General features: G+C 37.7%; 1 protein-coding gene and 1 pseudogene across 1 annotated transcript in view; one reads left to right on the plus strand and one right to left on the minus strand.

Annotated features, from left to right (window-relative positions):
* Positions 1-14481, plus strand: part of FHIT (fragile histidine triad diadenosine triphosphatase) — a 1908162-nt gene that overhangs the window by 1145960 nt on the left and 747721 nt on the right. The gene's annotated exons all lie outside the window — the stretch shown is intronic.
* The window catches only part of LOC136382416 (inositol-3-phosphate synthase 1-like), a 28778-nt pseudogene continuing 15105 nt past the window's right edge, over positions 809-14481 (minus strand).

Consider the following 14481-nt stretch of genomic DNA (forward strand, 5'->3'; position numbering starts at 1 on the left):
CTGACCTTAGTGAAAATTTGACACTTTTATGTTAAAAGCTTTCAACATTATTAGAAATATGCTATATAAAACTGTTTATTGTTTGCTTAAATGTGAAAATACTGCCTCAAAAAATTGATTAAGCAACAGTAATTAACAGCCTAACCAAAAAGGTACCCTTGAATAATTGTTTTGTTCGTTTATTCTTTCATCCATTCATTTCTTGAACAAAATTTGCCAGCCCTGAGGCATGGTTGAAGAATAGAGTGTTACAGAACTTTGTACTTTGAATGCGAGGGTATAAACAGACACCGATTTTCTTGGTGTAGATTCTGCCTTTGCAGGATTATTTATTTTGTTTACTTATTATAATTTTATTTTATATGTGAAAGGGTAGGCAGATTTGGGGTAAATAATATAAAAGTATATACAAAAAAAGTAATCTGAAAACAGGATGTAATGTTTTAAATTTTGCTTCAAACAAAAGACTTATCTCAGGGCTGTAAAATAATTTTTCCTTTGTAAGTTGTAAGACACTCTTTTTTTGTACCTCAGCCATTTTTATACACAATAAATGTTGATGTGAAAGTGACACAGTTTTGTTTCTGTAAAATGCATTATACCCCCCAGCACTTACTAAGTTGATGCTTCCTCTTTTAATGGCTGTAATGTATTTGTAAACATGTTTCTTAACTTACTTGAAAACATGTTGGTTCCATCTCATTTATTTGCAGACAACTTACTGTTTTTTTCTAATGACTCCTTGGAAATATTATTTTAATGAACCTATGAAACACATCATTGTATTCTTTATGTTGTGGTTTGACTGCTAATGAGACTCATCCATTAAGTAAATGGCTTTGTAGGCAATACGAATGGAATAAATAAAGTGAGTCTGTTCTTCTGTGCTACTTTCCTGCTGATGGGCACACCACATGCTGAGAAGGTAATGTTTCATGACCAAGAAGTTCAGTTGGTAGGCAGATTGGGAATCTGCATTAAAAAAAAGAAGAATATCATAAAAGCATATATGCAACTCCAACTATTTCTATCAAATTATAAGGTAATATATTTCTGGTACAGGCATTGTTTTTCAAGATGCCTTACAGCATAAATTACATACTGTGTGATCAGTAGAAGAGGAAAAAATGCTTTCTGTAAAGAGAGAAAAATAAAATATATAAAAAATATTTTTTAAAGAAAGCAACATTTATAGAATGGATTACGTCAAAAACCTAAATTCATGTCCTTTTCAATTTGACCTCATATAGGCTTTGGTTTTCGGACGTATCAGAAGTAGTTACAGGTGTCAAACATGATCCTGCACACTTGTTTTAGTGGCATCTGTACTGCTCACAAAAACTAGGGGATATTTCAAAATGAATGTGAAACAATAAAAAAAACAAGCATTTGATATTTTTTTATTAAACAAGAACATCAGAAAAGTAAAAGACAAATCAAAGAAAGTTGTTTGATTATACAAGTGAGATGCAAAACCAACTTTTATTTCATTGGTGAAAATGTACTATACAAAAGGCTGAAAGTACTGGAATATCTACACATTCATATTCATTTTGAAACATCCCTTAATTTTTGTGAGCAGTATATATAGTTGCAATTTCCAATTCAACCTTGACATCCTAAGTTTTTTCATTATTTGCAGAAAAATGTTGTAGATATTTACTCCTCAATATTCAGTTGGCAAGTGCTATCATTTTTACATTCATATTTAAATAATTCTGTAGGCTTATGGTTATTCTGATCAGTAAAAGAAGAGACCATTGCCAATGGGTTATTTTCTACTATTATGGGTAGCATGGCCTGGCTGAGCAGGCAGAATTTTGAGGTCTCCATGGCTGTGAAGAATACCAGCCTCTAAGAATAAAAATACTACTTAATGAACATTTTCTGGGGCCCTCTTGAAGTAGTCACAGTGAGTTTGGGCACAGAGAAAGGCATATGTTGGCTGAGAATAGGCATTGCTTTTCTAGCCAAGACTTTCTGTGTTGCTTTAAACCCATTTCAAAAGGGTTGATTTGGTGGAATGAAATATAAAAGGAAGAAAGAGGTAAGATCAGACTTTGTTTAGCAACAAAACTGAGAATTTCTCTTACTGTTGCAACTTCAAGTAACAAATGTTACCCTAAAAAAGTTCTGGTACAAATGATTTAAATTTGTGAAGTATCTGAGGAAAAGTTAGGGTACTCTTGATCTTAAACATAGCAGTGTTTTCATAAAATGCACTCTCAAGCCATTTATAGTGGTGGTGGAGGTATAAATGATTCCTTTTCTTTCTTTTTTTTAAAATTTTATTTAGATGAGAGGAGGGAGATAGTGAGGCAGACTCCTACATGCTCCCTGACAAGGATCCACCTGGCCACCCCCGAACTGGGGCCTATGCTCAAACTGAGCTATTTTTTTTAGGGCCTGAGGCTGATGTGCTCAGACCACCGGAGCCATCCTCCGTGCCCAGAGTGATGCTAGAACCAGTCAAGCCCTGGCTACCGCAGGAAAAGAGGGAGAAGAGCAGGAGAAGTGGGGAAGCAGATGGTTACTTCCTTTCTGTGCCCTGACCAGATATCAAACCTGGGATGTCCGTATGCCAGGCTGATGCTCTATCCACTGAGCTACCGGCCAGGGCCAGAAATGATTCATTTAACTATTCTCTGTACATTTGAAATTTTTTACAATAATAAAAAAAAAATCTTGAAATGGAGACCCACACTTTGGTTAATAAAATTCTTTGAACTGAATTTGTGGACTGCTTTTGATATCAGTTTCCAAAGCATGTTAGAATGAGGTTTCAATATGGCTTATTTTTTTAATTAGGAAAATATCTTGAAAGATACTTTTGAATTAGCATAATTTTTATTAACTTCCTTGAAACACCACAAACATTTTTTTAAAACAAGGTTGAAATTCTCTAAAATCAAGTCTTTTGTTATTTCTATAGTTTCTTCTCACTTTTCTTCCCTTTAATTCTTATCTTTTATGGCCTCAGGAAGTAGGATAACTTGAAATAATTTTGAAGTTGCAAAACACCCTTGCTAAAGAGATAGGTTCGTGGATTTCCTTCTCTATTGGTGACTTTTCTCAGTCTGTTCCTGACTCATCACAGGTATGACTCTTTATTTAGAATAGGGAGGAAATACAAATGTTTCTAGTCATTGGCTGCTTAAGGGGTACTTTTCTTCATTGCTATTCATATTATCTGTGTTGAGCACATCTCAGCTTGCTTACTTAAAATTTTGGGACCCCCCAAAGAAAACCTCACCCATGATGAAAACAGTAAAATTGTGAGTACCTCCTAGTGAATAGAGATGTATTAGCAGTTTCCAATAAAAATGTCCCCCATCTGTAAAAGACAAAAACACTTCACCAAGGACCTTTTTGAAATGATTAATTGCTTTTTAAAGGAATTATTCTAGAAATATGCTAAACTACTCAGCAGTAATTTAAAGTTGGCTCCTGTTAACAGTCCCCCGTCTGCTACACTGAGGTCAGCCAGCTTCTCGGACAACTGGAATCAGAGTTTGAAAGCGAAGTGCAAAATGCCATTCTTAAAATTGGAGCTGTCACATTAAATTATGTCATTTTGATGCACCAGTCACAAGAGGAAGTGATGTGTGATTTTATAAACACAAGTCACCAAAGGCACGCTCATTAGAATTCTAGTTGTCCACCATTGTTAAGATAAAAGTCATTTTCTGTCAAAAATTAACAGAACCCAGGGCTTGTTAAGGGGACATTAAAACAAAAAAGGAAAGTTTTTCTATTTGTGGAAAGTTCTATCAAAAGTGGGCTAAATGTGGATGGGGGAAAGAAAGGGTTCTCCTATGGATAGTGATACCATTCTTACTAATTTTAAATTGCAGCCCAGGTCAGCATTAGGCAAAGAAAGATTAATTAGGCTAAGAGAGTCTTAGGACAAGTGCTGCTGGGAAATGGGTGGTATTAGGAATTTATCTGGGGGAGCCCGGAGAGGTGACATTTGGAATAATGATGCCCCAGCTTTCCCCACTATATCCACATAGACCTGTTCTGGGGGAAATCTAACCAAACAATGGAATTAATACCTTGAGCTATAGCAATGCAGCTCTGCCTCTTCCTTTTGACTACTTACTGCCTTTCTATAGTTCTCCCTAAACTACTAGAGAATGTGTTCATTTTAATCAGCCTTATGATGAGATAAGTCCCCAGCTCCAACCCCCCATCCCACCCCAGCCCTTACTCCCCATGCTCACAGAACTGCAGGCCTCTTTTAGTATCTCAGCAGATGGAAAGTAAGAACCTCCTCTCAGAATATCGGTGTTGGTATACTAGATACCTCACAGCTGACAACTGACACTGTTATCTGTAGTACTCTCAGTATAGTGAGTTACATTTTAAAAGATTATATAAAGAAATAATTTATTAGTTAAAGATAGGCAAACTATAACCATTTTCTATAACTTAACTTCTCTTGTAAATATCCATCTACCAAGTCTAGGAGGAAATATTATGTTAGAGATTCTCTTTCCCTTTGTTTTCTGGGTCTTGTTCAACTTCTGGGTTTGGGGCAGGATCTCAGCTGGTCTCCAATGTCATCTGTCCACTCTGGTATCAAAGGAGACATCCACTGTCCTGCACGGTCCTCTCTGTGCAGTTTGTGGCGTCATCTGGACTCACCTTTCCAATGTCTACAAAGCATGTTGGTCACAGGTTTCTGCTCTGTCCATGTCACTCGGTGAGCACAGCGCTCTTTCCCTGCATTGTTCCATGTTGGAGCACCAAGAACTTCGGAAATGTATAAAATCCTGAATTGGAAGAGCCGAAAGAAGAGTCAAATCCTTCTCAGAGGGTTCTTTTTGATGTGCATCTTTGTTATCCTTGCTTTCTCCCTATACTTTTCCCTGCCACCAGTCCAACTTGTCTGAGTGAAGAGACTGGTGTTAAGGGTTGGGGTAGGAAGAAAGCAGGTTGTTTTTTTTTCTTTTTATTCTTGGTAACCCAATTTATTTCCTCAAATCCTAGATATTAATTCACAAAAGCCAGAGAGACCTTCCGTTTTTTCTTAGCTTTAAGCGTTGTCATTTCTTTTCTGAAAATATGGATACACAGAGTCCAGTTACCTGAATAAGGAATGGGACAGGTGAGAATAGAGGAGTCCAGAGGGGTAACTGTCAGTTGATATTGAAAATAAACCGCTCTCAATTCTCATTTTCTATTTAGAGGACATCAATCTTATCTTCATGTAAGAAGACAATAGAGCAGAGTTCAACAAGCATAGATGCTGGAGTCTACCAATATGGGTTTGGATTTAGGCTCTACTCGTTATTCAACCTGGGCACGTAATATGACTTTTCTGTGCCAAAATTGCTCTAAATTAGGGGTGTTGATGAATTCCTTGGGAAGATTGAGTGAAGAATCTTCTATGACCTAATTTGCTCTCAAAACCAACAAATGGGAGCTTCTTTCCAATTTTCCATCTAATCTATTTAGCTTCTTTATTTCTAATCACTCTCTGTAATTCTCAACTTTCAGTGCCCTCAGACAATATTTTTAGCTCCTTTGAGTCTTAGTTTAATTTTTGGCTCCTCATTCAAAGCCAAATCTTGTCAATCTCAAAGTTCTTCTCTTACTGTGTTCCATGTTAATTTTAAGTTTGTGTTTAATTTGAGGAAACAAGGCAACTTTGAATTTTATAGAATTATATAAATTATCTTGCTATTTATTAGAAGAAAAGATAACCTATTTAAAGAAAAAAGCTTCAAAATATGTAATATGAAAGTAAAATTTACCATTTTACCACAGTTAAAATGGTAAATCTTATGTTATTATATTTTACCACAATAAAAAATTTAGGTTTTTATTTTTATTTTTTTTAAGCAGCAGTCAGGGCCCAAACATAAAATATTTATAAAGTGAGACTCTTAGGTGCTCTATTTTACCTCCTGGATTTAGGGGCCAAGGCAGTTTTTTCAGCACCTTTCAAATCATGGCAAGTGCTCAGCTCCCTGCTCAGCTGTGCAAAGAGCCCTCTCTGCCCTTCAGCCTCTGCTCATGCAGCTGTTCTCTGGGTGACTGGTTACTGAGCCAATGCTATGGACAGGGCACTGACCCAGGTGCTGTGGGCATTTCCTGGGCAGTTTGACATGTAGACCTTACCTGCCTCTCACCAATATACCCATGCAGACACAGTAAAAAAAAAAAAGAACTTATTACAACACCTATAGTGAAGATAGAAGTCATTTTAATGCTACAGTTTAGGAACAAATTATACTATTTATGGAGCAATGAGAGCTGGCAATAGGCCTCTTCTCAGAGATGACCACATAGCATTGCCTACCTTTAATCTATGAAAAGATGTCTTGAGAAAAAGGTAGCAGCAGAGGGTGAGGGGAGTATAGGATGAATAAATATATGGCTTGTTACTTTCACAACATGGATCTTAACATGAAGATTAGATTTTATATAATTACTTATGATTTGTGCTAGCATGTTGTTTCTCATTCTCCATTGCATTTGTCTCCATATGAACTTGGTTCTTCAGGCTTCTGGAGAGCTCATGTCTGTGGGTTTAAAATACAGTACTGTAACAGAATAGATTTTACTTTCACCATTTAAAAATGCTACTTATTTGCCTGACTAGGCAATGGTACAGTGGATAGAGCATCAGACTGGGATGCAGAGGACCCAGGTTCGAAACCCTCAGGTCTCTGGCAATAGCTCAGGCTCATCCAGCTTAAGTGTGGGCTCACTGGCTTGAGCATGGGGTCACTGGCTTGAGCGTGGGATTATAGACATGACGCCATGGTCGCTGGCATGAGCCCAAAGGCCGCTGACTTGAAGCCCAAGGTTGCTGGCTTGAGCAAGGGGTCACTTGCTCTGCTGTAGCCCCCGGTCAAGGCACATATGAGAAAACAATCAATGAACAACTAAGGAGCTGCAATGAAGAACTGATGTTTCTCATCTCTCTCCCTTTCTGTCTGTCTGTCCCTATCTGTTCCTTGCTCTGTCTCTGTCTCTGTCACAAAAAAAGCTACTTATTTAATCCTTTAAATTAAATGATAGTAAATCAAGCATATTACTGCCCTTCAAAACAGGTTCAATGTAGATTTACCAGTATGAACCAAAGTGTTCTGTAGACATAATCAACTCAACACAGCAGTACTCCATGGTAGAATGAAACAAATACTCTCTCTCAATGATTGAGAAATTACCCTGCAGTCTGTCATCTTGCATGTGTTAACATTTTGCTTAAAATATTATCATTTCTTTTGTATATATTTCATCTTTTTAATTAGATAACTATTTGCTGTCACTGCCTGTCCTTGGTTTATGTCTCTCAAAAGCAAGTAGCAAAGTATTTTGCATCTGAAGGGCATGAATGGATGAATGGCAGAAGTGAGCAGTGGATTAGCAGTGTGTGTCGGGGCACAAGGACAAAGACTGGAGGCGTGTGCCACTTATCTGCTTGTTCTAGTTATATAAACACAATACATGTTTATTCATTTTGGAAAGAGTCACCAAGAAAGAAAGCCTAATTATTTCTTTGTATCTTTATATTCATATAAATATTCAACTTCACTTATAGATATGTCTTCTCACTGAGAATTTATTTTGTTGAGTTTTTAGTAATGATTTAAACTAACTTAAGGCTATTAGATTAAAATAAAACAATTATATAACTGTTTCTGTCTTAAGATCTCTATTGGCTTCATTGATAATGTAGGAACAAGTGAGTTCAGAGAACAAAAGTTAAACAAAAATTATATACCCAGAAAAAGATTTTGAGACAGAAGAATTTGTGTCAGAGAATAAATTGACATGTTTGCATTTAAAATCAAACCAGCGGTGTCAAAACCCATCTGCTTAGTCAAAAGTTCTAGTGAATGATTGGCAACTTTCTGAAATTTCTGTTTTGGAGAAAAAGAGTGATCTTAAACTTTTTTAAAAGTCTGCAATAGTTTAGTGAAACATTAAGATTGAACGTGAATAAAGTGAGGTAAGAACGCGGCTCACAGTGTTGTCTCTGTATAATGTACACGTGGTGCCTGGGAATAAAAGAGCTTGAGTCCATTTCTTTGTGCACATCTGCTCCCAAGCACAATGTACTTAATTTCAGTCACTGGTATTTTGAGTCACAGCCGTTATGAAGTAGGGATTCTGTTTTTGTCAGGTTGGCTACAAATATTTCTTTCTAGCAAATGGAATTTTTCTTTCTTAGAGGGAAACAGATTCAAAAGGATAAATGAGAATAAGTAAGGAGCTTGGGTAAACTGCTGGACGAGAGTCCCTTTGACAAGTGCTGGAGGTGTACAGAGAAGACTGTCAACAGGGAAGCTGTGTGTGCTGAGCCACTGTGACTGGAATTCTAAGAAATTGCTGCTGTCTACTGAGTTTGTTTTCTTTTCTTTCATGGGTAAAGATTGGAAGTAAGAATATTACTATCAAACATCCTCCTTCATTTTAGGATATGGATAAGAAATACAGCATGTTGCCCTGGCCGGTTGGCTCAGCGGTAGAGCGTCGGCCTAGCGTGCGGGGGACCCGGGTTCAATTCCGGCCAGGGCACATAGGAGAAGCGCCCATTTGCTTCTCCACCCCCCCTTCCTCTCTGTCTCTCTCTTCCCCTCCCGCAGCCAAGGCTCCATTGGAGCAAAGATGGCCCGGGCACTGGGGATGGCTCCTTGGCCTCTGCCCCAGGAGCTAGAGTGGCTCTGGTCGCGGCAGAGCGATGCCCAGGAGGGGCAGAGCGTCGCCCCCTGGTGGGTGTGCCGGGTGGATCCCGGTCGGGCGCATGGGGGAGTCTGTCTGACTGTCTCTCCCCGTTTCCAGCTTCAGAAAAATACAAAAAAAAAAAAAAAAAAAAAAAAAAAAGGAATACAGCATGTTGACTCAAAATGAATCACTTTTCACAAATGCTGAAGAGATTTGGGGGAGCTAGGTTCTTCTTGGATCCTGAGGTTGAAATCCAGAATGACAAAAAGAGTTTGTATCAGAAGAAAGTATTAGAAGATCAAAAAGCAAACATCACTCATTTTATATATACCCATATGCATATACACATACATATTTGCTCATGCATATAATACAGTAATATGTATGTCAAATAGCAATATTTATCTATTTGCACACACATAACAGAAATAGCAAATGTGGAAACTGAAAAGTGATATCTGCCCTGGACATGGAGAATAGAGCCCTTTATAAGATACCTGCCAAATGGTGTCTTCTGCTCATTCATTGGTCACTTCCTTCGCTTCTCACATGAAGTCTGGAAATGAGGCATTGTTATCTCGATTTCAGAGTTGAGGAAACTGAGGTCCCATAGCTATTAACTGGGGTGCCCGGGTTGGAGGCAGGCCAATCAGACTCCCAAGGCCGTATGCTCTTTCCACTCCTCCAGGGCCTCTCTCCTTCTGAGGGAAAGCTGACCCTGCAGTTGGCGCTTTACATACGAGTTGGTAATGTATATGTGCTAACAAATAACATGCTGCTCAATTCCCAAGACAGTGCCACAATTATACGTTGTGGTTTTCTTCATTCAGTGGATTTGTTCAGATATGTAATGCAGAAAACAACACGAGCTATATCTTTCCTGAGCATCATCTAATGAGTCTAGTAGCTGGAAATCTTTACTGTCTTTCCTGAACTCACTGTGGAAGACAGAGTACGATGAAGGATTTTTCTATAAATATCAGGTTCAAGAAACAATCAGTATATTTAGTTTGGATGTTAAACTATTGGAATTTTTGAACACTTTGATGGTTTGTAGAGGTAGTAAGATAGAGTTTTTTGTAGTACAGTCTGTTGTGGAGTATCAAGTCCATATGGTCTAATACTGTTACAATTTTGGGCAAGATTCCAGGTGGGAGAGAGTCATGGGGCAGATAAAGCCTTGGAGTGGAATTTGGACCATGTCCTGTGATTAATATTAGTGACGCAGAACATTTTATGTTTGTTTTTGAAGCTTCTCTACACAACTTGTTCCACCCTAGACTCCTACTACTTCTCTTTCATGAAGTCTCAATGTAAATGGGAAAAAATAACTTTGTTTTGGAATTTTTCTTTTGATAGATGGCAACTTAGTTATATATATGATTTTTCAGCCTGTTGGAAATGCTCAGACCTGACAACACTGTGTAATTACGTATTTGGGGGTTCAGGGAGTTTGACTTTACCCAGTGACCAGGAATGCACACTGTTTTCTTCATGGGCTGTTATTGGACATTCCCGTCCCCTCGCTCTGTCCAAGTCCCGATGCTCCTGCTGTCTCTGGACTCTTTGGAAGTCCTTGAGTGAGCCCATATCCTGGTCTCCCAGAGAGCTTTTAGTGTGTCTGTCTCATTTCCATGCCCCCTTTCAGTATCCTAACCCAGGGTTTTGCCATAGTTTTGTATCATTGTTATTTAGATTATACTTATTTGTATTCAGTACAACAAAATGTGCTGTGCATTTTTAAAATTAATAATAAGCAGCAAAGGAATAATAGTTGCATTTGTGAATTGTTCCTTTAGTCAGAAGTTGTATGCACCAAGAACTATTCAGACATTGCGTTGTTTAGGTGTTTCAGTCTGAGGCTGTGCACATGCTCACATAATGATAAAGCAATGAAGCCACAAAAACCAGTCGCAGATTCCAGAGGCAGACTTCTCATGATTATCTGACTGCTTTCACTCTCTGGTATTGCTCATCTCTTCACAGTGGGTGAGAAGAAATAGACAATGTGATTTTTCCTACCCTTTGATAAAAAAAGTATTTATTGCACCATAATTAATCCCACTAAGGAGAGAACAATGCCTCTGTTGTGAACTTGGCCTAAGAAGAAATGTGGCCAACCCTAGCTTCCTCTTGTGAAAAAGCAAAGCTGTAATTCAATAATGGCTGAATTTTGCCTGAGTTTTAGTCTGTGTGTGGCCATGGCAAATATCAAACCAATACATAGAAATGAAATGTCTGTCCAATTGTTTTCTACCTACACCTCTCAGTATAACACATGAGCTCACCAAATGAACAATGAGAAGTTCCTTTTGTTTGGATTAACATAATGTAACTGCAATTGATGTGATTTCATTTGTTTTTAGAGTAGTCCCTTAATTTGTATAATAGTTACATGCTTTTCTCTACCTTACTCTTTTCTTTTTAAAAATTTTCCAGGATACTAATGTATTGCATGTTATTATCTCATTCAGCTGTCCTGTAGGACTTTCTTCAATGATAAAAGTATTCAAGAGTGTCCTGTCTAGTAGCTACTAGACATATGTGGTTACTGAAGCTCAGGAACTGAATTTCCAACTTTAGTTATTATTATTATTTTTTTAAGTGAGAGGAGGGGTATAGAGAGACAGACTCTAGCATGCGCCCTGACCAGGATCCACCTGGCAATCCTCGTCTGGGGCTGCTCAAATCAACTGTGCTATCTTCAGTGCCTGAGGCTGAAGCTTGAACTAATCAAGCCACTGGCTGTTGGAGGGGAAGAGGGAGAGGGAGGGGAAGAGAAGCAGATGGTCACTTCTGTGTGCCCTAACCAGAAATCAAACCCCAGACATTCATAAACTGGGCCAACACTCTATCCACTAACCCAACCATCCAGGGCCAAACTTTAGTTAATTTAAATTTAAATAACCACATGTGGCTATTGACTTCCATTTTGGACAGCACAGATATAATTAGGTTTTGGTAGGTAAAGTGGTTCTTGACAACAAAATGTAATAAATGGGATCTTGAAATTTATCAAAGAATTTCAAGCTGTTGTTGAGTATCATGAGCAAAGACTATGTTCTTTAACAGCTGACTTTCAACCATTTTCTTCATATTCCTTCAAGAAACAGCTGTCTTCTGCCTGACTAGGTGGTGGTGCAGTGGATGGAGTGTCGGACTGGGATGCGGAGGATCCAGGTTCGAGACCTCAAGTCTCCCCTGCCCCGAGCACGGGCTCATCTGGCTTGAGCAAAAGCTCACCAGCTTGAACCCAAGGTTGCTGGCTTGAGCAAGGGGTTACTCGGTCTGCTGAAGGCCCGTGGTCAAGGCACATGTGAGAAAGCAATCAATGAACAACTAAGGTGTCACAATGAAAAACTGATGATTGATGCTTCTCATCTCTCTCCATTCCTGTCTGTCTGTCCCCGTTTATCCCTCTCTCTGACTCTCTGTCCCTGTTTAAAAAAAAAAAAAGGAAAGAAAGAAACAGCTGTCTTCTAATCTTCTTTGTAATGAAGGGGGAGCGGAAATGGCACACACTTGTCTGGGATTCCATGTGCTCAGTTTGGTACAGGCCTTGCTTCTGAATCAGCCTAATGTGTACACTTTGTATTTGCCATATTAAGAGGGAAATGGCAAAGTAGTCAGCCAGGACACAGCCTGACTTGGTTCAGACTCTCAGAGTACACAGCTTGTGGCTGATGTGCGGCATGTGGAGGGAGCTCAGGGAGCTTTATTTTCCTCTTCTGATTAAGCACTAGTACTTGATGTTGTGCAGAAATACAGCCTCTTGTTTTGTACAGGCAAACAGTTATTGTTATCTGAAAAATAATCATTTTAATAGAAAGCACGTTGTTCTCATATTTTCTGACAGATCTGTCAGAATATGTTTGGTGTTAAAATGTATATGTTTCATTAGAAATAATTGGTATTTTAGCATTTAAAAAAATATTCTTAGCCAGAAAGAGGAGCATACCACCTTTTGTTTTTACCCACTACTGCCTGATAGAAATAGAATGGTAGCCACTGATGTGATTTAAACATTTTTCTGTAGCCACATTGTAAAAGTAAAATGAAATAGGTAAAGTTAATTATAAAGTTTATTCAACTCAGTATATCCAAAATATTTAAATATGTAATCAGTATAAAAAGTAATGGATACTTTGTGTTCTTTAATTTATGATGAGTCTTTGAAATCCAGTGTGTATATTAAACTTACAAAACATGATATGGGTTAGCTACTTATCATATCACATGCTCAATAATGACAGGTGGTTAGTGGCCTTGGACATACATGTATGCCCAGATCCTCATATAGGGCATATGAAGTTTGGACCTATGAGAGGAAGTTGCCAAAAGGTAAATGAGGAATTAGCAAATACCGAGCAGAGGTTATCAGTTCATCCAATAGATTGCCTTTTATAACCCAGTGAGGGAAGACAAGATAAATAATATGGGACTACGTGAATAAATGTACTTATGGCTTAAAATTTTACTAGACACTTTTGGTGTACCGAATTTTTTTGCTCATATTATAATAACTTCTGATAACATTTTTGATTCTAAGTTTGTGGAAGTTTTGTCATTTTGTTCCTATTTCAATTACAACATTGACAATTTTCTTATGAACCACATTTTTTTATCCTTAAGGATCAGAGATTATCTTGTGGGTATAACTCAATATTTTCTTTTATTCTTATAAAACAGAATATTTCTATTCAATTAACTTCAACTGGTAATTAAACGATCTTTTTATACTACCTTATTATTTTACAATTCTATTAATCAAATTCAAGTTTTAAAATAATACATATTTTGTGTCGGCTATTTTCAATTGTGGTTAGAAAAGGCATTTAAAAAAAAATTAATTCCTGACATATTGTAAACACACAATTACTTGCGTGCAGAAAGAAAAACAAGTAACTGTTACTCACAGGCTATATCTATGTTATCACAAATATTCAATGGTTTAAGACCTGGGCCGTTGGCTCAGTGGTAGAGTGTCGGCACAGCGTATAGATGTCCAGATTTGATTGCTGGTCAGAGCACAAAGGAGAAGTGATGCCTGCTTCTCCACTCCCCCGCCTCTCCTGCCCTCTCTCTCTTCTTCTCCTGCAGCCATGGCTTGATTGATTTGAGCACATCAGCCCTGGGTGCTGAGGGTTGCGAGCGTGGCCCCAGAGAAGCAGAGCATCAGCCCCAGATGGGGGTTCCTGGGAGATCCTGGTCAGGGCACATGCGAGAGTCTGTCTCTCTATCTCCCCTCCTCTCACTTGGAAAAGAAGGAAAAAAATATTCAATTGGTTTATTTATTTTTTTAAGTAAGGAAATTTATCTGAAACTCATTGGCTGTTCTAGAGTTGTATAAACATACTAATATAAAGTGTTGTTTTTGTATTCTATTGCATTATCAGATATTTGCGTCTTGTATTTGTTGGTTTTAAAATCTCTCTGGGCTTAATTTTCTTGAGTGTAAATAATATAACCTGGCCAAGTTGGAATTCAATAACTATCGTCAGATGGATAGATGCTATGGGTGTCACAAATGTAGACTATTGTAAACACTCAAGGTTAGCTCTGTGTATGTGTATAATTGCTACAAAGTATATTCAGAAAATATTCATGATAGCAAATATATAGGAATATATATATATATAATTATATTTAGGAAGCAAATAACACTATAGAAATTAAACACGTATCACATATATTTCTTATATATAATTTCCTATAATTTGGAAAATTTTATAACAAGTCAAGAAGCTATTAACAGTTATGTGGTTTGAAATAAAAGAATTAAAGTTTAAATATGCCTTT

Source organism: Saccopteryx leptura, chromosome 10, assembly GCF_036850995.1.
Source record: "Saccopteryx leptura isolate mSacLep1 chromosome 10, mSacLep1_pri_phased_curated, whole genome shotgun sequence".
Taxonomy (NCBI): Eukaryota; Metazoa; Chordata; class Mammalia; order Chiroptera; family Emballonuridae; genus Saccopteryx; species Saccopteryx leptura.